The 24,416-nt window shown below is 33.8% G+C and overlaps 1 protein-coding gene across 2 annotated transcripts in view; it reads right to left on the bottom strand.

Annotated features, from left to right (window-relative positions):
* LOC114326186 (mucin-17) overlaps positions 1-24,416 on the bottom strand; it is a 296,076-nt gene that overhangs the window by 226,646 nt on the left and 45,014 nt on the right. Inside the window, exon 1 of one of the 2 annotated variants that reach the window (XM_050649963.1) lies at positions 975-1,142. The exons of the other annotated variant lie outside the window; for it this stretch is intronic. The gene's annotated coding sequence lies outside the window, so the exon portion shown is untranslated. Of the gene's footprint in view, positions 1-974; positions 1,143-24,416 lie in introns of those variants that run through there. 2 annotated transcript variants of the gene reach the window in all.

Here is a 24,416-nt window from a genome sequence, read left to right as displayed (position 1 = left end):
ACTTTCAAAGTTTTCAAAATCTTTTTTAAATGTATCTATTTTTAAGCCATAATTAACCATAAAAAACAGTAAACTATGTATTCTATTGGGGATCTTTTCCTATTAAAAGTTTAATTTGCGAAATATTCCAGCATAGAGAAAAAGGACGAAAATCCAAAATTACCGCATCAGGCATCATCATAAATCTTATTATGTGAAAGAAAAACCCTATCCACCTTATTCATTTCAAAATAGAGATTTTTCCTCAAAATATTTAAAACTTTCAGAAATGTCAGAACAATTTTTTCTTAATGTTTTAATATTTTTTCTGATATTTTTCATTAATTTAGAACTTAATACAAATTATCTATGGAAGCAAAGCAACTATACAGTCAAAATTAGAGATATTAGAGACAATTTCCGCAAAAATTTCCATAGAGTTCTAGATAACAATGCTTTTCTCCCACTTGTTCTCTCAATAAAAAATTCTCATATGATTTTCTTCAAAATATTGAAAACTTAAGTTCATAGAAAAAGTTAAGCTTTCTTAATATTTTAATAATTTTTTATTTATTAATAAAACCATATAAATTAAATTATTCACCCTTTTAAATGTATCTGTAAAATATGGGGATTTTTTCATATTTGTTTCCTTTAAGTTTTTTCTCAATACAATTAAAACATAAGATCATGTTTTAGAAAAGCCATAGTAAAGTTTTCTTAATATTTTAATATTTTTTTATTCATTAATAAAATAATATAAATTCTCTATGGAAACAAAGCCTTTTTTAAATAATATTTTTATAGCACACTAACCAACCAAAAAATAGGAAACTATATATTCCAAAATTTGGGATTTTTTCGTATTAATACTTTAATTGCGAAATACTCCAACAGAAAAAGATCCAAAATCACCGCATCATAAATCTTACATGTGAAAGAAAAATCCTTTCCACCTTATCACAACACTGTATCACTGTCAACACCTCACTTACCTCAAGCAATATCCTCAAAAAAACCAAAAAAAAGTCGAAAATGTCAGCAGAATCCTGCCTTGCACTTTAGTCCTCCCCAAGGATCACTAGATCACGTACGTGGAGTCACCGTGAGTGTACAGTATGTTCGCGAAAGCCCGTGTGACGCGAAATTCAGCCGTCCGCCACTTTTCTACATCAACTTGTGCGATTCTTGGCGACGCAACTTTAAATAGTGCTAGAGCGGGGGTAAGTCGAAGTCTTCGCTTCGGAAGAACTCTTGCTCTTGGCTCTTTGGTTCGCCACTTCGCCTTCGCCAGTGCAGCAGTGCCAGTACGGTTTGCGTTGCAGCCAGTGCAGCTTTATTAATTGATTCACACATTGTACAGCTTGAAGAATTTAAGATTTTTGTCAATGTTTTTGACTTTAAGTTGTCGATAAAAGTACATTGATTTCCCAAATTAAAAAAGTAGATTGTTCATTGGTGGTAGAATGTTAACTTTTTCCATAAGATAATTAATTTATTGTAATAAACATGCTATTTCTTTTCTTTACATGAAGTCTTTTTTATTAGACGACAAATTCACTGTGATAAAAGCGTAAATTCTTCTGAACGAATAAAGCAAATTTGAATGTCATTTTTATGATAGTTAAATCTTATTACTTTTTCAAATTTAACGTTGTTGGTCTTCATGTTCTTCTTGTAGGTATATTAGTAATTTATATTTTTTGGATTTAGCTTCCAGTTTTTTAATTGCCTGAAGTCATTCAATTTTTTGGTTATTCCTGTGACTACTGAATCATTTGAGTTTTTTTTCTTCAATCTCTCACGGCTATTTCCGACAAGTCTTGCTTTAATGCTTCCAACCGTTTCTTCTTTCTTTGGACGTCCTTTTTTTCCATATTTCTCCCTCCTTTAATATTGTTTAAACATCTCGGTTCTCTGGCATTCGTATAATGTGACCAAGCCATCTAACTCTTTGGGCTTGCATTTTTAACATAGTTATTGATTTTACATACATCCCCATTATTTCTTTATTTCTTTGTCTTATCCAAATGTTCTCTGCCATATGCATTCGCCCAAAGATATTTCTGAGCACCTTTCTTTCCCAGATCTCCACTTTCTTTTCTTTCTGCTGCTTTATAAAAATGAAACGAGTGCCACGGGGGTTGAATCTAGGGTTGTACTTTTAAAAAATATGATAAAAAGTCAGAATTTCTGTTCTGTAGAACAGAAATACTGTTTGCCTTATTATGTAAATTTAATACTTATTTATGTATTCTATCTTTATACAGAGTGGGCCAAAGAAAAGAGTCCACCTCGATATTTGGCAGTATTTATTAGATTTTAAGGAAATCAAGAAACAGGTCGATTTTTGATCTAAGGGGCACATATTTTTACGGTACACACATCTGTCATTTCTCAACACCCTCCCTTCCACTTCCCCTCCCCTTATTTTTAAATAGGGAATAGGGGTCGCGTGCTAGCTCATTTGAAAGGTTATTCAATTCTCTATTCAGTAGTATTAACATTGATACAGGGTGCCCAAGAAAAATTATTTTGAATTAAATTAATTGGCACAAAATGAAGAATGGATGTAATTTATTTAACTCGAAATACATTCTACTGCTGTCAAAAAACAAAAAAAAAAAGAATGTGTGTGTACTTTGTACGCACGTAAGAAGTTATACTTCTATTATATGATTTAAACGAAATTAATATACTTTTTATTTATATTTTATTTAAATATTAAACTAATTTATACTTACAACTTCTCAAACATTTTTATTAAAACAGTGCCAAAAATTAAAATAATAAAAGAATAAAACACACACAAACACATTAAAAATGCCACAAATGATTTCTGAACATTAATTGTCGGAAAAGTTTTTAACTAAATACGTATTTTCTGAAAATAAAATTATATAATAAATATACTTACAATCATAAAATGTAATAAAAAAATAAAAGTTTTTATTGGGATTCGAACCAGCTATCAGCGCGGTTGGTATATTGGGGTTCATTCGCCTTAAATGCTTCGCCACGGAGGCAATGTGTCATTATGTGCGAAGATCGACTATCTAAACGGATTAAGCTTTTGACATTTTTGAATTAAATTAAATTATTTTGATTTTGAATTGAAATGATAATTGAAAAAATACAACAAAACATAGAGTAAGAAAACAATATATTAGGTGAACATTGATAGAAATTTTGATGGTAATCAAATTATGCAAATAAAAGTATTACATACTATGTATTTTGGTAGGTTCAAATAGGTAGGTACCTATGATACATTTACAATTATTACGTACCTGTTGCCTTTAAAAACTATTTAAATGTCACTACAATTATAAACTTTTTTGTTTCTGTCCTCACAACAATAAAACTAATATATTATACATTTGTTTACCTTCATATTGAACAATTATTTATTATTGACAGATCATTTCAACACCCAATCAGAGCCCGTATAACGACTAATACCATACTGTCGGTGTGCGCATGCGCGCAGATCAATATAAATTCACCCTCAATCTCAATCGCGCCTAAAGAAGTATAACTTCAAAAATGTTTTTTGATAAATAAACATTGCTTTTCGGTTAATTTCAATGTTCAAACTGCCACCCATTTGCCTCTTGGTAGGTTGAATATTGAATTTAAGCAACAATTAATATTTATTTATCAAATAAACATTTTTTTTTGTTTTCTGTCATTAGTAGAATGTATTTTGAGTTAAATAAATTACATACATTCTTCACCCTGTATAAATAATTATGTCAATGTCAATATTACTGAAAAGAGAATTGAATAACCTTTCAAATGAGCTAGCACACGACCTATATTCCCTATTTAAAAATAAGGGGTGGGGAAGTGGAAGGGAGTGGGGTGAGACATGACAGATGTATGTACCGTAAAAATGTGTCCCTCTTAGATCAAAAATCGACCTGATTTTTTATTTCCCTAAAATCTAATAAATAGTGCCAAATATCGAGGTGGACTGTTTTCAGTTTTCAGAAATAAAATGGTCATAACTCGTTAAATACTCTGTATAGCAGTGTGGGACTTCATATTGTTAGAACAGTTATTATGAGATATATTTAAATCTAAATAGGTATATGAAAAAATATACAGGGTGTCCTATTTAAAAAAAATATGTTTAATAAAAACATAATTTCCATGTTTTCTCAACATTTTCGCTTGTTCTCGTTTCCTTCATGTAATTATTTACATATTTTTCAATTTGAATTTTGTTGACATCTGAAATAGAAAAACTCTTTTGCTGATATTTTTTCTCTATTTATTTTAGCATAACCCTTGCATCGGCGACCAAAGGGTTGTGATCAGATCAATATCTGCTCCTGATTAAGTTATAACTCTACTGATGGAGTTCCTAAATCTTTTGTTGATAAGAATGTTTCGTATTATACGTGTTGGATTATCTCCAGGAGCTCTGTAAGTATACAGCCTGTTAGGATGTAGCTTATAGTATATGTTTGTTATGGCTCTATTGTGTTCTTGTCAAAAATCAAAGAGTCTATCTACCCCCTTGGTCATTTCTGCGTACCGGGCCATATTCCCCTATAAGATCTAATGTACACCCTTTACCAATTTTTTAGTGTTTACCGACTTTAAACTTTTTTCAGTCGCAAAAACAGGGACCGACAGTCCCTGTCTTTGCGACTTTCATCCGGTTACTCCTAACACGCTTCACGTCGTCAGTCCATCTGGTTGGGGGCGACCTCTGTTCTGCAGTTCCTCTTACTTGGCCTTAGAGAATGGGCTGTCAGATAATCTGGCAACGTAAAATTCTCTCCACAAGTTTTTTGACCTATAACCTTCCCACAAGTATCCTTGTGAACTAAATATGTAGGGATGACGGATTGCTTCCCAGGCTACCCAGGAAATTAACGGCCTTCTTCGTCTCTTCTTCTTCTTCTTTTTCTTCTTCTTCTTCTTCTTCTTCTTCTTCTTCTTTGATATAGTATGTAATAATAATTTATTGTTTGCCTGGGCAATCTATCTTCATTGATTCGTTGTATGTGATATGTGACCATAGCACATCAGTTTTCTAGTGTCTACCCTGTCTATACTAGAGTATACAATATTTGTTCTCCTTCTCGCCCTTTCCTCGCAGTTCCTTCTTAAAAGAAGGGTCACACACCCAAGATATACTCAAAACTCTTTACATATAATATAAATACTTTTCATTTTTAATTCTGAATCTTTAACATCATTCTCTATTTTTAGATATTTTGTCTTTGATGATTTTTTGTTATTTTTTTTTATTAAAATTTAATTTAATTAAATTTTTTTTAATAAAAAAAAGGTAAGAACTAAAAAAGGATACCAAATGCAATACTGATCTCTCAAAGTGAGGATGATTTACAACGTATGCTGCACCAATTCAACATAATCACCAGAAAATTTAACATGTTAATTTCCTCCCAAAAGACAAAATGCATGGTTATAACAGCAGATCCAATAAGATGTAAATTGGAGCTGGAAGGTCAGATAATAGAACAACGGATGGAGTTTAAATACCTAGGCATCACACTATCTAGCTACGGAAGCTCGAAACAGAAGTGGAAGATCAAGTGCATAGAGCAAACAGAACCCAGGTTGCCTGAATGACACAATATGGAGAAATAAAAATATCGGAAAATAAATGAAAGGCAGAATTTACAAAACAGTCATCAGACCAATAATGACATACGCGGCAGAAACACGACCGGACACAAAGAGGACAAAAAGATTGCTCGAAACAGCGGAGATGAAAACCCTTCGAAAAATCGATGGTAAGACTCTATAGGACAGAGCTAGAAGTAGTACAGATATACGACGGAGATGCAAGGTGGATAACATTCATAACTGGGTAAGAAACAGAAGAATGAATGGAATGACCACATAAGCCGAATGACAACAAATAGGGTAGTCAGGACAGCGAGAGACGGTTCCCAAATAGGAAGACGATCAGTGGGAAGACCACGAAAACGATGGAACGACAACTTACTAGAGGCACATTGAAAAAACAGACAGAGTCATGACTATACAAAAAGAAGAAGAAGAAGATATATTCATTTTAAGACTCCACTTCTCGTATTCTGTCTTTTATTTTCTGAAAATGTAGTCCATGATCTATTCATCACCCTTATCTTATAAGGATATCTTGTCATGGGCATTTATTAAATAATCAGGCCACCCTTTTATATAAGATATTTGGCCCATACTTAATCCGCTCAATTGAGATGTGTCCCGGTACAGCTGACTTAACATATTTCGATTTTTTGAGGTCATCTTTCATCTAATTTTATCTTCATCGTTTGGAAATAAGTGGCCAGTTGTAAAGAAAATTAAGCTGACTGTATCTAGTGACAAGGCATTGGCTCAGAACACACAAACATACTATGCATTGCATACTACATATTGACCCTGTAAATCATTGTAGCTGGCTAAATGACTTAACGGTCCAAGCCTTAAAAAAGTGTTAACTTGTATAATAGATATTACCAATGTACCAATGTCCATTATCAATGACTCAATTACCAATGAGTATGTGTGTATTTAAAGCAATAAAATAATCGAAAATAGACAAGATATAAATTCAAATATGCAACATATTTGTCCGCTGAAGAGTTCATGTTTATGTCTCAAGTGGTTTCAAAGCAAAGCATCGCTCTGAAAGCGATTAAAATTGTAACTGTTAATTATTTATACGGCAGTCGAGGATCGGTTGTAAATAAATATATAGGTATATATATTTCCATAATACTAAATCATAATTTCGACCTATCTCTTCATCCTTATTGCCAATGTTCCAATCGCGTTTGTCTAGGAACTAATTTACTGAAATTAATTGTGGATTAGCTTTACTAATGCTCGTTAGATCTCCATCCAGGAGGCAGCGTTGTAGAAGTGGGGGCCAATGAAGAAAGAAATTGAAATATTTGTCGATTGAGCACTGAAGTTTTCAATTAAAACGTATACTGAAATCACAATAAAGATACACTAGAAATAAACAAACCAAGACACTTGGAATGTTACAAGGAGCACTCCCGAATCATGATTTACAATGTACTTTGTAAATCCTCGTAACTTTGTAAATAAAACAAATCCTCGACACCGTAAGGTACAAGAGGATGGCTTAAGTAAGTAAGTAAACTTTGTAAATCATGATTTGGCATTTACAATGTATATACCAGGGGTGGCCAAACTGTGGCTCGCGAGCCACATGTGGGTGCTCTTTAAATAATTATTTGTGGTTCTTAATAAATGTAGCTGAATTACTTTTAATTTTTGTGTTAAATGTCTTAAATTTTTGACAAAAAATGTAAAAGACTAGGTGTAACATTAGGACTTGGACAAAGAGACCCCGTATCACCGTTGCTATTCAATTTGGCCTTAGAATATGTAATAGTAAAGTATCATCTGAGCTGACAGGAGGATTTTCGAATCGAGGATCAAAACTATTGTTGGACTTTGCTGATGATTTAGAGCTGCTGCTCATTCTACAAGAGACGTGAGAGAGGTATTTTTACAACTCAAGGAAGAAGCAGGTAGTCTCGGCCTTCGAGTAATTAAAGAGAAGACGAAATACATACTACAAAATCCAAGACCAAGAGTTAGGCAGAACGTAACTATTAATGACCACAACTTCGAAGTAATAAAAGAGTTTAAATATCTAGAGGCGGTAATCACAGATGACAGCCACATATAAAAAGAGGTCTCAACAAGAATAGCTGCGTGAAATAGAGCAATATACTCCCTATCATCATTATTAAGATCCAAGCTGCCAAAAAGACAATCTAAATTCAGATTGTGCATGCCAGTTATTCGCCCAATTATTACGTATGGATTATGGAAGTGAAACATGGCTTCTACATCAGCAGGAAATAAATATGCTGCTGGTTTTTGAAAGTAAAGGTCTCAGAATGATATTTGGCCCTAAAAGTAATGAATTGACAGGAGAGTGGGGAAGGTGCCGCACAACTGTATTGGTGACTGTGTGGTACTGAAAACATCGTCAGACATATAAAAGCTAACCGGGTAAGATGGGCAGGTCATGTGGTAAAGTCAGAGGAAGACAGTGTCAAAAACAGTATTTTTTGATAGACCAGACGGTAGAAGATCAGTAGGCCGTCCCAGACAAAGATGGAAAGATGATGAAGAATTGAGGTATCCTGAAATAGCAAGGCTACTTATAGAAATATTTGCAACAGAGGTGTAAACAATTTTATTTCAAAAAAAAACCTATACAGAAGTAAAAACTTCAAATTGTATTTTGGTATAAAATCGTTTATTTAAAAACTATCTAAAAGTCATCCACATGGATTGCAAAACTTCATAATATATGGCTTACATTATAACTTTTGATAAAATATTGTGACTACAAGTCGATGTTACAAGATTAAATTATGTATATGCCTAATGAGCAACATGCTTCCCTGCTCGAAAAAACTAGGTACTTGCCATTTGAATTAGCACAGACCAACCACAGACCAAAATAAACGATTTTATACCAAAATACAATTTGAAGTTTTTACTTCTGTATAGGTTTTTTTAAACTATGGTATACAGCCAACTATTGGGATTTTCCCATTGATTTTAATTTCATTTCACTTTAAAATTCGTGAAATCCAAACACCGAGAAAAAAGTTTTCTCACTGAGGAAAAAATACCATTTTTACACTTTTTAAATAATATATAATTGTTCAATCGCGCCTCGCGAAAAATGTCAAATTTTGAAAAATGGCTCGGCCTATCAAGGAGCGTGGCCACCCCTGGTATATACATTGTAAATTATGATTTGAGAGTGCTCCTCGTAACATTCAATGTGTCTTGGTTCGTTTATTTCTAGTGTACCTTTATTGTGATTGTAGTATAGTTTATTTTATAGACGAGCGCCGTTTGAAAACACTCAAAATAAACCGAAAACATCAGCTGAAAAATATCATTGTATTGTCAAATGTAGTCTTGAATATGCGTGATGTCCAAAATCTCTATGATCCAACCTAGACATAAACCTAGACAAAAGTTAAAAAAACACGAAATTTTATATATTATGGGTGACTTCTTCTTCTTCTTCTTTTATATAGGCACTACTGCCTGTTTTTCTTCAACGGTGCCTTTCATTCTGCCCCTAAGGTCATTCAATCTTTTCCTTGGGCGTCCTATACTTCTGCCTAACGGTGACTTGTCCCTAGCTATTCTTACTATCCTTGATTCAGACATCCAGCTTATGTGTTCATTCCACTCTTTTTTCTGTTCTTTACCCAGGTATTTATATTGTCTACCCCACATATGCGTCTGATTTCCTCACTGCTTGCCCTATCCTGTAGTCCTTTTCCAGCAATCCTTCTTAAGATCTTCATTTCGTTGATCTCCAGATGTCTTCGTGTTTTGCTTGTAACTGGTCTTGTTTCCATAACTGGCCTAATAACTGACTTATATATTCGGGCCTTTTTTTTCCAATCTTAGGTGTTTGTTTTTCCAAATTGTGTCGTTTAGGCATCCGGCCGTTCTACTGGCTTTGATCATTTGGTCTTATTAGGTATTATTCTATAAGCGAATTAAATTCAAAAATTTAATAGCGTCGATGAGGAATGGAACCCTAAACATTATGAACCCTCGTTTAGGCGAGGGTGCCTAAACGAGGCTTTTGTGCCTCTTGAAGGAAGGGGGTTATTGTGTTGGGATGAGTTCAACATCAGCTTGCGTTCCCAACACCTCCATATCCTTTTTCCGTTATCTTTCTGCATCAAGCCTCCCACGAAAGTATAAGTTCCTTCGATAACAAACGATTCCTTTCAGAATTTTGGCTTTTTATTTTTTGGAAAACTCATCGAGGTTAGCTGTTAGTAGCAGATATCGATGTGCAATGAAATTGGGAATGTTGACGAGGTCAAGCTGTACGTGGTCCGATAAATACTTAGCCTATCCGCCCGATGGCGCCACTGTCGCATGAGAAATCTACCATCGTGTAATACATTCTTGTCTGCCTCTTGTGGCCTATGTCAAAATGTCAGCCCAATCGGACTCGTAGTTTTGTTTTGACCGCATGTGTAAGCAAGCGGGCGTGTTTGGGATTTTAGAAAAATGAAAAAAGAGTAATATCAGTCGGTAATTCGATTCAGAAAGGAAATCCCGCAGCGAAATCAAAAAGCGCTTGAATTCTGTAAACAGTGACTCTTCTTCTTCGATGAAAACTGTCAAAAATTGGTTTAACGAGTTTCAACGTGGTGGCATGTCGGTTTTAGGTAAGTTACTCCCAGTTGTCCTGAAAACGGCTACCCCTGAGAATAACGTGAAAGAAGCCCACGATCTCATATTGGTAGACTGCGGACTGAATGTACGTGAGATAGCTGAGATAGTAGGCATCTCAAAATATCTCGTTGGTCATATTCTGCATGAAATTTTGCATGGCTGCCACATTTTCTAACTCCGAACAATAAAAGCAACCATGAGACCAATTCAGAGCAGGGTCTGACGCTCTTTAAGCGTAATCTAATGAGTTTCTACGTTGTTTTATAACCATCGACGAATGACGGTTCCACTGGTATACACCAGAGACTAAGGAACAGTCAATGCAGTGGAACGTACTCCGAGGAGGGTGCAGACTGTTCAATCGGCCGGAAAGGTGATGGCCACCATTTTCTGGGATTCACAAGGTGTGATCTACATCCACTTCCTGGAAAAAAAGAGCAAAACGATCACAGGGATTTACTATGCAGCATTATTATATATATACTCTTTCACCATGACAACGCTCCGGCTGACACCTCTACCGTCGCCATGGCCAAATTGGTCAAATTGGACTACAAACTGCTGTTCTATCCAACGTATTCTTCAGATTTGGCGCTGTACGACTTCTTTTTGTTCCCAAACTTAAAAAAGTCACTTGCTAGGCAGAAATTTAAGTCTAATAAGGAGTTCATCACCGCCTTGGCAGCCTACGTTGCAGACCCCGAGAAAAGATATTCTTCAGATGGATTAAAGAAGTTGGAGCATCGCTGGAGAAGTATATCGAGCTAAAAGGAGACTACGTTCAGAAATAAATCACGATCTTTCCAAAATTTTCGTTTTTCTTTTGAAGGCTAAGTACTTATCGGACCGCCCTAGTACGTCTTTAGGATCTTTTTATGGTTTGAAAAACCTAACGATCAAGCAAAGAGACTATATTAATTCTGTAAAGAAAACGACATGATCGTTGAAAACAGCTGGTATAAACTATCCAAGCAACGATTTTACTTGGAAAACCCCATTGATTGCAGCCCTGGATTAGCAAGAAAATATTTTTCTTGTTAATTATCATAAGCTTTATCTTCTTTACTTTTATATGTTGAGTCGGCAAGTTATTCATACAGATTATAATACGATAAACTCCCAAACTAAATTTCTATCAACAAAGAAACTTATATTTTTGTACAAACTCTAACATGAAGTAAAACCACTTCTATGTAATAGGTATAATTACTAAAATTTAAAAAAATCGCAATGGATTTAATAAAATATGTCATTCAGAACGTTTTTGGACCTACCAGTCCATCATCAGTGAATTCATGATGGACTGATAGGTCCGAAAACGTTCTGAATGAACATATTTTATTCAATCCATTGGGATTTTTTAAAATCTTAGTACTTATACCTATTACATAGAAGTGGTTTTACTTCATGTTGTTTGTTTAACTATATGGTATATGGTATACAGTCAACCCAGGGAACAACCCCTTTTTAGTTTAGATATTTTTGTATTCTTTACAGAGTGATTGATCAGTGGGGTACAAAAACTGTAGACAACTTTGAGATTCATATTACAAAATTAGTTAGAATGTTACAGGGTGTTCGATAACCTAGTGACAGACCAAACTTTTGTTTTTTTAATGGAACACCCTGTATTTTATTTTATATTCGAAATCTCCTTAACTGCCCCATCACAAAAATATAAAGGTTTGTTATGTTTTACAAGGTATGTACCAAGTTATAACCAATTTTATATGAAAATCGTAACAAGTTCAACATCCTGTATAAATAAAAATAACCACAACAGAAATGTTTTATTGGTGCCATATTTTTTATTGATTGTCAAAATTTTTAAAAAGGATTGACGCTGCCAATTTTCTTTATATCAAATACAGGGTGAGTCAAAACGTAAGTACATTATTTTCTCAGTAATTTTAAATGGAACAGCCGTACTTTAATTTTTATATAATATTCCCTATGTCTAAATTTTTAGTTTTCGAGATATTTTCATTTTTCAGTGAAAATTATTAATTATGTTTCTAAATTTTTCCAAATTTTAAGTAAGCCATGACTGAACCGTTTTTATGAAACGTAGCTTCATCTCCAAATAAAAAACACTATCCAAGAAATCTATCTGTTGATTGATTTTATCTAAGGCCCATTCACAAAATAATATTCTCTTTACAAAATTTTCCTGAATTAATTCTTGGTGCATTTGAATGCGGTAAGGATGCATTATGTTTTTTGCAAGAATTTTTTTCACAGAGTAGTAAGTTTGTTCTTTTTCTTTGGAAATATTTCGAATACTTGTATGTGGATCTTCAGTAACTGCCAGGAACACATCTATTTCGTTTTCCTCTGTTACAGTACTTTTTGTTCGTTCGTGTTTTTCATACCTAACTGAACCAGTGCGGTTAAACCGATCCTTCAATATTTCAAAAATTGCTTTTGTAGGTTGTCGTGTTCCCGGGAACCGCTCATGATAAATTCTTACTGATAATATTGCATTTTTTTGCACTCCCCCAATATCCGGCCAGATTTACCATTTCATCAACAGTAAAATTCATCTCATCTATTTAATAACACAATAACAGTTTTGTCACGATGAACTGCCAGTTTTTGACACTCAGTCATGGCTTACTTAAACTTTGGAAAAATTTAGACACTTATTAATAATTTGCCATGAAAAATGAAAATATCTCAAAAACTAATAAATTAAGACATAGCGAATGTTACATAAAAATTAAAGTATGATAATGGTACTTCTCAATAGTGATATAAAATATAGGGTGTTCCATTTAAAATTACTGAGAAAATAATGTACTTGCGTTCTAACTCATCCTGTATTCGGTATAAAGAAAATTAGCAATAATAATCAGTTTTGAAAATTTTGACAATCAACAAAAAAATATGGCACCAATAAACCATTTCTGTTGTGCTTATTTTTATTTATACGGGATGTTGAACTTGTTACGATTTTCATATAAAATTGGTTATAACTTGGTTATTGGTTATAACCCTGTATAACATAACAAACCTTTATATTTTTGTGATGGGGCAGTTAAGGAGATTGCTAATATTAAATAAAATACAGGGCGTTCCATTTAAAAAACATAAGTTTGGTCTGCCACTCGGTTATGGAACACCCTGTAATATTTATACTAATTTTGTAATATGAATCCCAAAGGTGGCTAAAATTTTTGTTATTAACTTTTATTTCTATCTATTACTAAAGCGGATCTATTGAGCTTTACCCCACTAATCAATCACCCTGTACACTATGAATCTTTCGTAGACCAAAATACTAATACGCAGCTGAAACACGAACTCTAAAAAAATCGATAGAAGTAAGATCGTTAGCCATTGAAATGTGGGTCTACAAAAAATTCTACGGGTATCCTGGATCGAATACAGAACCAACCTGTCAATTCTGAAAGAGCTTCACCTCAAAGAAAGGCTATTCAAAAAGTAAACCGATCATACCTAAATTAATTCGGCCACATAACCAGAAGAATGGGGGCCATGGAACTATTGGTAGTAAAAGGAAAGGTAGAAAGCTGGACACCAAGAGTAAGATTTCCAACACGAGGGCCAGACCAAATGAAGACTCTGGTGGGAAAATCCCTACATGAAAACGTTCATCTGGAACAGGGGATCGCAGCCAATGGTGACCGCTCTTCTTCTCAAAGTGCTTATCCGTTCCGGATGTTGGCGATCAGCATGGCTATCTTGACTTTGTTTACCGCAGCGCGAAACAGTTCAGTGGTAGTCGTGTTGGAGGCAGCAATGGAGACAGCAAAGTAATAATATTTAGAGTATCACCACAGACTGACAAGCGCTCAAGTAATTAGGAGAAGGAAACAGTTATGCTACAGATATGTCCTTTAAAAAATTTGAGAAATGGGTAGCTATTTAATCGTCTTTGTCATTACGGTTCTGAGTAAATACGTCAGCTAAGTATTCACTAAACAGTAAGCCTTTTCTTTGTCACTTCTGGTCCATCCAGAGACAGGATCTATGTACCTACAGGAAAAATGAGTATGGTTCATTCCACCAACATACGTCTGTTTTGGATTATCGCGACAACGAATATTTCAGTGTGCAACATAAGAAGTACGAAAGTAAATGGCTCTAATAATTATTCCAATAAACAGCAATGTAATTTGCAATTCATTTTCGTTCTTCATATTTTGCACAATAAAATATTCGTTGTCGAAATAATCCAACACAGTCGTATATTCGTTGAATGGGGTATACATAAGGATTCTGATTTTTGGATAAAATTGTCCGAATTTTGTGTTTTGTGGGTGTGAGAAGACACTGACCAAAGTAATTGAAATAAAACTTAAATATTCTGAAGAAAAATTCTCAGAAGAATCTTTGAACCTTGTCATGACTCTAATAGCAACCAATTCCGACTGAGAACAAATGCTGAGGTCAAGCACATGTATGGAGCCAACGACGTAGTCCAAGAGATTAAATCCCAACGTGTAAGATGAGCTGGCTATGTCCATAGACTTCCTAATAAGCGCTTTGCCAAGTTAATCTGGGAATGTTGTTCTGAAGCTATTTATTAATCTGGGAAAAAGCCCCCGCAGACAATAATGGTCAGATTTAAGATCAATGGAGCTATCCACAGACCTAACTATCATGGATGGCCGTTCGAGATGGAAGCGAATGGTGCAGTCAACCAAGACACACCACGGGTTGTAGTGTTACCAGAAGAAGAAGAAGAAAAGGAATACAATTATTATTTTTGTTTGAGCTTTGGAATTTCGTTTGCAGTGTGATATAGTTATTTTCCTAACAAGTGCAGAAAGTCATTCTTTTCCGCACGCGACTGCAGTTTGCCGAACGACACGAAGCGGGAGTTCGGCAAGCAGTCGAGTGCGGAAAAGAGACTTTCTGCAAGAGTTAGGAACAATATTTTTTCTAAGAGTCTTTAAAAAATTACCAAATCTTAATCAATTAATTTAATTAATATGAAAATACATACACAAATTAATTCTTTGACAAGGTTGTCAAAACCAAACTTTCAATATAATTAGTTAGCATGACGACGATCTTGGTTTCCATGACGATGATTCAAAACGACTGTTATTGTCTACCGATTTGACTTTCGAATATTATGTCAAAATAATTTTATTTCAGCGAATTGTCGCTTTAATTTCATTAAAACAGGAACATAATAAGATATATTTGAAATAAATTAGTAAATAATATCTAAATATTAGTTTATTGCATGTATTATAATTACTTTAAGGCCATATTAACATATCTAAATTAACAGGCGTGCGGAAAAGTAAAAACCGCGTGCGGAAAAGTAACACGCGTGCGGAAAAGTAAAACGCTTGCGGAAAAGTGAAACTTTCTGAACTAAAATGCGTGCGCGAAAGTAGACATTTTTGCACGCTCGTAGAAAAAGTTTTTTTAAAATTTGTATTGGAACTGATTGTATCTGGTGGATTGTTGTCAGAGAAGTAAAAACCTAGAAACTGAAACAAAAAATGCCTCCTGGGTAACTAAATTCGAAGAGCTTAACAATGTCTATTAGGCTGTATTAGTAAGATTAAGACAAGCATGGAGAACGGTAAACAACCCAAGAGCAAATAGAAAAGAAACCAGTAGAGTAGATTTCAATAGAAAGATCTTGGATACATCATTAGCAACAACTTCTGACTGAAACAAGATCGCAACTCATAGTCAAATTCACAACAACATAATATGAAGTGGAATACGATGAAATAACAGTATACAGGAAGTCAAAGATACAATCAGAATTCTAAAAAATATCTAACATGTTTTTTAAAAGTAAATCAGGTGCGAATTTAAAATTCATTCCCCAGTTTTCCCCTTTGAAGTTCCTCCACTGTTGGGAGGTTGCAGAACATTGAGTGCAAGTTTGCATGTGCATGGCAGGTATAGTATAAGAGAGTTTTTTATGATAATTGATGGCTTTGGTGAACACTTTTAGATGAACGATTTTCTATTTTTACAGACAGCAGAGGTATGCTCTTCGTTTATAAAACTAACAGACATGAGAGAATACATTAAAAAGTTAATGTAATGCTTTTTACATCACTTTGTATCTGCGTTCTTTTGCATTTACAATATACCCACAAAACGCATGTGTTTTTTACGGATCATTAATAAAACTTGTGTTAAAATGTACAGGGATGGTTTCGTGCTGTATAGCCAATAAAGAAAATAAATGTATATAACCACAGCCAAATATGTCACCACAAGGTTTTTTAAATAAAGCTTGTTAGTTCAGAGAAATAAGGAAAAAAAATATCATGTTGGTGACACAACCCCCTCCAGGCCGAAACCAAATTTTTTTGAGTAGTATGGACATCTATAATAATAACCTATACCTATGTTTCCTGCAGCCGATATTGATGATATACATAGTTATAAACAAATGAATATCAAAAAACAGTAAATTTTCGCTTTTTTCGTCTATTATCAAAAAGTTAAGCATTTTAAACTTTGAGAGAAAGAAACTCATAAATCGTATAAAAAATTTCAATATGGCGTTCGCCTTATATGTCTATCCTTATTGGTTACTTAGAAAATTGCAAAATAAATCATAAATTTTGAGTTTTTATAAATATTCATATTCATAGCTTATGTAAAAATTAACTTAGAACCGTCGTATTACACGGAATGCTGAGACTTTTTATGCTTAAATTATACCCTAAATTTCGAAGCAATTGGTCAAATAGTTTAAAAGATATTTAATTTGTTTATCCCAAATTAATATTTTTTGCAACACTATAAGTCAGAAAATGATGAAGTTACAGTAATACTTTGGATAGTTTATGAAAAAAGAAGATTTACTTTGTCCCTAAATTGTCCTAGGGTAATTGTCTTTCTAAATGTGTATAAAAAATCAGTCTTTCTAAATATGAAAAAATAATTTTTCTACGGGTAACGGTTAAAAAGTTATTCTAATTGTTTATAAGTAAGCAAAAATCTACATGTTTTTGCAAAATAATTTTACACTGTTTAAAATTACTTTTTGTTATTTTTTTTTAATTAAGTTAATAGTATAAATGTTCTTCTTTCATAAACTGTCCGAAGTATTTACTGTAACCTCATAATTTTCTGACTTATAGTGTTGCAAAAAAAATGAATTTGGGATAAACAAATTAAATAACTTTTAAACTATTTGACCAATTGCTTTGAAATCTAAAATATAATTTAAGCACAAGAAGTCTCAAAATTCTGTGTAATAAGAAGGTTCTGACTTAATTTTTACATAAGTTATGAACATTTATAAAATCTCAAAATTTATGATTTATTTTGCAATTTTCTAAGCAACAAATATGGATGAACATATTCAGCGAACGCCATATTGAAGTTTTTTATATGATTTATGAGTTTCTTATTCCTAAATTTGTTTAGAAGCTTCACTTTTTAGAATAGACGAAAAAAGCGAAAATTTACCATTTTTTGATCTTTATTTGTTTATAACTATGTATATCATCAACATCTGCTGCAGGAAAAATATAGGTTATTAATATAGATGTCCATGCTACTCAAAAAATTTGGTTTCGGCCTGGAGGGGGATGTGTCACGAGAAAAATCGTATTTCTCTGGACTATGTATTTTTACGCTACAAAATTCTTAAGAACGTTTACATAATTATATCGTATTTTTGTCTGAATATTTTAGGAATTACTGGCTGCATTGCATATGTTATATAATTCACGAGAGAGGATAAAAGGTGACATTGTTTTTCCAAAACTGTTGTATTTTCAAAGTTCATGCTATGACGTAAGTTATGTACGTGGCTGTCACATTCGCGTTTTATATTACACTCTTATGGAGTGTAATTCTTTATTTCAGTTTCTGAGACGTCTGATCTATATAACAAACTTATACTTTATTTTATAGATGATATTGTCCTATTGTTTCTTGGTTGCTGGAGACTGTCTTTTTTGCCTACGTGTAATAGTTTAAAAGGCATTCTAAATTAATGTTTACAAGTAAAAATTAACAGTACTTTTGCAAAACGATTTTTGGTTATAAACATGTTTTTTTTAACTTTAGAATCCATTCAGATTTCATATAGTACAATAGTACCAGTAGAATTACTGTGCTTTCATTATTTTATGTTTTATTTTGTTACAAAAAAACCTTCGGGAAAAATAATTTTAATAACTTTTAAACTAATTAATGGATTCAGCTGTAATTTTGAGGATTTTTTAATACAATATAAGACCTCATTTGAGATTTTATAAAAGTTATAAACACTTACCTTTTTAATGGTAAGCGAAAATTAAAAAGCGAAATGAATTTCGACTCAATTCAAGCTTTCTGCTTAACCCAGGTATAACATACCAAAAGGCACCGCCAGGAAAACATTCCACTTTGCGGTTCAGAGAGCCCATATGAAACGAGTCTTTGTACTCTATGCAGAGTATGGCATTAACAAAATAAGAAAATCTACGGTTTCGTTTTCATTAAAATCTGTCTTCCTCCATCCCCGATAGCACTATTTCTAGGTCTACCTGTTGTCAAGGAGGCTCTAAGGAAGACATATTTTTACCATTCCGACCGTAGATTGTCGATATAAATTAAAATAATTTATATCGCAGTATGGATAGAACGCCCTCTAACGGGGAATAAGCGAAATGAATTTCGACTCAATTCAAGCTTTCTGCTTAACCCAGGTATAACATACCAAAAGGCACCGCCAGGAAAACATTCCACTTTGCGGTTCAGGTGACAACAGGTAGACCTAGAAATAGAACTATCGGGGGATGGAGGAAGATAGATTTTAATCAAAACGAAACCGTAGATTTTCTTATTTTGTTAATGCCATACTCTGCATAGAGTACAAAGACTCGTTTCATATGGGCTGTCTGAACCGCAAAGTGGAATGTTTTCCTGGCGGTGCCTTTTGGTATGTTTATACCTGGGTTAAGCAGAAAGCTTGAATTGAGTCGAAATTCATTTCGCTTATTTCCCATTACAGGGCGTTCTATCCATACTGCGATATAAATTATTTTAATTTATATCGACAATCTACGGTCGGAATAGTAAAAATCTGTCTTCCTTAGAGCCTCTTTGACAACAGGTAGACCTAGAAATAGTGCTATCGGGGGATGGAGGAAGACAGATTTTAATCAAAACGAAACCGTAGATTTTCTTATTTTGTTAATGCCATACTCTGCATAGAGTACAAAGACTCGTTTCATATGGGCTCTCTGAACCGCAAAGTGGAACGTTTTCCTGGCGGTGCCTTTTGGTATGTTATACCTGGGTTAAGCAAAAAGCTTGAATTGAGTCGAAATTCATTTCGCTTATTCCCCGTTAGAGGGCGTTCTATCCATACTGCGATATAAATTATTTTAATTTATATCGACAATCTACGGTCAGAATGGTAAAAATCTGTCTTCCTTAGAGCCTCCTTGACAACAGGTAGACCTAGAAATAATGCTATCGGGGGATGGAGGAAGACAGATTTTAATCAAAACGAAACCGTAGATTTTCTTATTTTGAAAATAAAAAAAAATAGCAATTTTTTGCATTAAATTTTGAATAATTAAAAAGATATAGATAGATAAGAATATATTGTGAAGTTCTGAGAAATTCTTTTTTAAAATTACACAAATTTTTAAAATTAATATACCAGACAGGGAAGACTGGAAATAAATTGTACCCATATTACACGCAGAAGCTATCTGGTAGCCTGGTACCCCGATGGCTCAAAAACTTTTGAGAGTGCAGGAGCCGGTATGGTAGGTACAAAGCAAGGAATGCATTTTCCGGTCAGATAATATATCTTCCCAGATAGTCAGACATTGATTAAGGCACTTAATTCTCTAGAGCAGCGGTTCTCAATCTTTTTGTATCATGTACCACCAAATACTTTTTATTATTTTTGGTACCACCTAACTGAAATACATATCTAACTAGGTGATCTAATTAACTATAATAGTGGTGCTGATTTTGGCTGTTTTTGCGTTTTGTGTACCACCTCAAAAAATGAAATGTACCACCAGTGGTACATATACCACAGATTGAGAACCGCTGCTCTAGAGGTCAATTATAAATGCTAGTATAGGATTCTGTGGGTGCCCTAAACATGCTATTGGGACCGTTCAAGTTTGGAAAATCGACACCTGATTTCATAGCTTAGCAACATTTTTAGCACTTTTAATTATATTGGCCAATTATATTAGTCCTGGTTTCTGGACAATTGCCAATGTTATTAAAAGGTAAACAATTGTATATAGTAAATAAAATTAATTATTAAAATGCACTACTACAAGCAAAATACAATTAATTAAATTTATTTTTATATAATAATTGCATATCATATATCAATATTGTGGAGCAACATATAATTTTTCTTCTTCATTGACAGTAGATATGAAATATACGTAAATTTGACAATTTCAATTGACAATGAATTATTTAAGAAAGTTGCAAGATTTCTCCGCTATTCGCGCACGATCGTTTCTCGTATCCCCTCCAAGTACTTGCACACGGCGAATAAGATCGTAGTAAGGTTACGGTAGCCTGTAATCTTGCTACAAGCAAGTGGGTAGCTCACAAATCTCTGGAATGGTGGAAGAATTCAGCAGGCCAAAGACAGGCGAAAACGTTAATTACAGAAAATTCGCCAAAATTTACGGCAGACTTAATAAGACAGGAAAACAGTCAAAGTTGTAGTAGCTCTGCTAACAAGTCACTGTAACCTGAATAGGAAGTTGAAGGTGATGGGATTGACATCAGATTGTATTACCTGAAAGAAGAAGCAACAGAGCACATTTTATGTTAGTATGACAGCCTGGCAAATGTGCGACTCTTTGCATTAGGCGAAGAAAACCATCTAAGAGCTACTAAGTTTAATTCAAAAACCGTCAAGTATTGCGCAGCTTTTACAGTTTTGGTTACAAACCATCATCATTTTTCATGAAATCTTCTTGCGGTGCCTATCCGCTCAGGAAGTTGGGGCGATCAGCATGGCTATCCTAACTTTGCTTGCCGCTGTTCGTAATCGATGTATTGATGTCCATGTGGTTGTCGATGTATTGAGCCATTTTCTCAGGTTTTGAGATTATTCAATGAAATTATACAACAATTATCAGGGCCGCGCCAGCACATGGTAGCGCCTGTGTGCAAAATATTTAAGGGCGCCCAAAATTAACAATTATTTATTGTAACGAACGGCGCCCAGGGGGTGTTTGAGGTTTGAGAGGAGGTTTAAAATATATAAGGAATAGTAAGAAAATGTAACTTGTCTTTCATAAAGAATACAGAAAAATTTCGATGCCCCAAGCCAACACTCCCCCTAAGAACATTCTACTGTTCGCTACTGATTGTAACCAAACAAAAATAACTAAAATGTCTCACACATTCGACAGGAAAATTAAGTAAGTTTAAATAATTAAAGAAAAATAAATCTTTGGCATAACAACATAAAAATTAAAGATTTATGTAAACATAAAATAGGTATTTTATCCTTCGGAGTACGGAGATTATTTGACTTACTTAGATTACGATGATGGGTCAAGCGTGACCCATTCTCATTTTTTTATATAAGGATGTTTTAAATAGTCAGTATTATTAAACATTATCTTTAATTCAACAAAAAACAAACAAAATCCTAAATTATTGTATTTAAATTTTTTAAGGTGGTTACCCATGGGCATATACTAGTTCGCTCGGGCGGCCAGATTTTAATACCTTACAGAAAACGGGCATAGGTAAATTTGCTCCGGCCATATATTTGAATACAGTGGAAGCTCGATAAGTCGGATTAATCGAGACTGCGGCCGATCCGAGTTATCGAAAATCCGAGTTAGCCGGAGAATATGGTAAAAATTAATAAAACACGGTATACTTACAGATAAACTCCATTATAATTGCAAAAACATGAAATACATAAAATATGCACAATACATCTAAATTACGTACAGTTGTATACAGTATTGTTTATTTCTTGATAAAAAACTTAGTCAAAGTGAAAAAATGTTTGTTTTGTCTAATGAAAATCGGTTCGGGTTAGCCGGACTTCCGGGTTATCGGAGGCCGACTTATCGGGGTTCCACTGTACGTATACCCGTAAACAGAGACGGCTGCGATTTACGTGTACCTACAAAAATATTGAAAATATTCTTCAAAATCCGAAGACCGGCTCAGGACTGACCCGGCATCATAGATGTTACGTAGAGGAAAAACTGCAATTTGCATGTTCACGAATTATATACGAAAAAATAGATTGAAACAAATAAGGAGAACTTACGATCAATCGGATTTGTAAAAAAATTATTTCATAAAATATTCAAAAATAACTGAATTTCGGGTCACGCTTGACCCAGTCTTCGTACCCCGAAGGTTAAAAAAGAATAACTTTTCGCGCCTTTAGCTCGGAAAATCTTTTTATAATATGGTGAATATATCAAGTTTCATTTAATACTGACGACTCTATAGAGATGATAGATAAATTCTATATAAAAATTTTCAAAATTTTTATAAAAAATAATAATTTTTTTGATAATTATACCTAATAATATATAATTTTTTTTATAAGTTTCCATTTAGAAAAAGATTGTTCAGCAGTGGCATCAGATATGGGCAGAGTGAGCAGAATGCGAAGAGCTTTTGTTACGGTAAACTGCAGTAGATTCGTTTAAAAATATAAATTTTAAAATTTTACAAACATCATTATTTAATTTTTTTAACAAAGACCGAAGCTGTAAAATTTCTTCAAACAAATCGTCTCCCGCTATAGCTAGATGATCATTAAATCTCATTTTTTTTACAAATTTTTACAAAATAGTTTTCTGTAATGTGAGTTTTCTGTAATGTTTAATCTGTAATAGTTGTGAGTTTTCTGTACCTAATGTTGTTCAAATTATATAAAAATTTGGATTTTCCAATATGGAAAATCTTTCATTTACTGAAATTAATGCTTGGTCGAGAACACAATAAAAGAAATGAACTTTATATGACATTCTAGGATCCAAAATGAATTCGTCTTTATGTTCGTAATCGAACTGTCTGCTTTTATTCCGACGCCGTAGCTGTGGCTGGTTAAAAACTGAGCTCCACTGCGTACTGCGTGCTCCACATCCAGTTTCTCTACAGTTTCATTTGCTGTGGTAATAACAAAATAAAATTTGCTATCTCTCCGAAATCCGAATAAGCATTATTTAAATTCTTGTAAAGCATTTAACGCAGCCTGCATATCTCTTGTTTTTGATTGCAAAATTTTGCTAACGAAGTTAACTTTCATCAGAACTTAATACCATTACATATCTATGTGGACTGATCATATTATGAATATAAATGTCAATATTTTATCTCCTAAACATCTAGCTTGATATTTTGACTCAATATCAAATTTATGCGAATGTGTTATCCCAAATAAAGTATCATAAATTTCTACCAAATTTTTATTTATGCAGATTGTATAAATTAAGACATAATGTGCCTACATTTGAAGATAAGTTAACCAGGGTGGCAATGTCGATAAATGGGTAAGTGTTGTTTTGACCGGCGTAACATTTTTGTAAAAACTCTAGTGGCGCCCCTTAATTGCTGGCGCCTGTGTGCGCCGCACACATTGCACACGTGGACGGCGCAGCCCTGACAATTATGGTCAAAGTAATGAAATACAAGCAGGAAAATGGTTATTTTTTATCTAATAAAGCGAGTAGTTCCACGATATTTTTTATAGTATATTTTAGAATGCATTTATGTTTCTCTACATTACACAATGTTCCATGCAAAGTTGATTGAACTATGTCCTATTTTTGTTTACTACTTTTTACAACCCATAAATCAACCGAAACGTACTCCTCGTCCAAAAATAAACCACTCCCGAAATATTGACTGGAACCTTTCCCCTCGAGCCCTAAACATCAAAATAAAACATAAAAAGCGAAGTGAGTCTATTTCCATCACCCGCTACTAACTACTAAATAACTTTAACCAGAAGTTTAACCGCCATTTAAATGGATTATCAATTTTACGGAATCCGGCGCGTAGGGGGGGCGGGGATGTCTACCCTCTGGATATTTTCATATTTTGAGAGCCGCCGCCACCGCTTTCGAGCGACAAGTGTGCAGGATGCAGGAGGGGTTGCACCCCTGTGTGATGGCACTATACTAATTAGTGGCACTCTTACGAGATAACCAGGGATGGATCTGGCGTTCGAATGCTCGTCCGAACAAGTGTTGTAGGTGATTGCTGTAAGCTTC

The sequence above is a fragment of the Diabrotica virgifera genome, chromosome 4 (assembly GCF_917563875.1).
Source record: "Diabrotica virgifera virgifera chromosome 4, PGI_DIABVI_V3a".
NCBI classification, from domain to species: domain Eukaryota; kingdom Metazoa; phylum Arthropoda; class Insecta; order Coleoptera; family Chrysomelidae; genus Diabrotica; species Diabrotica virgifera.
This window is presented reverse-complemented; position numbering and strand designations above follow the sequence as displayed.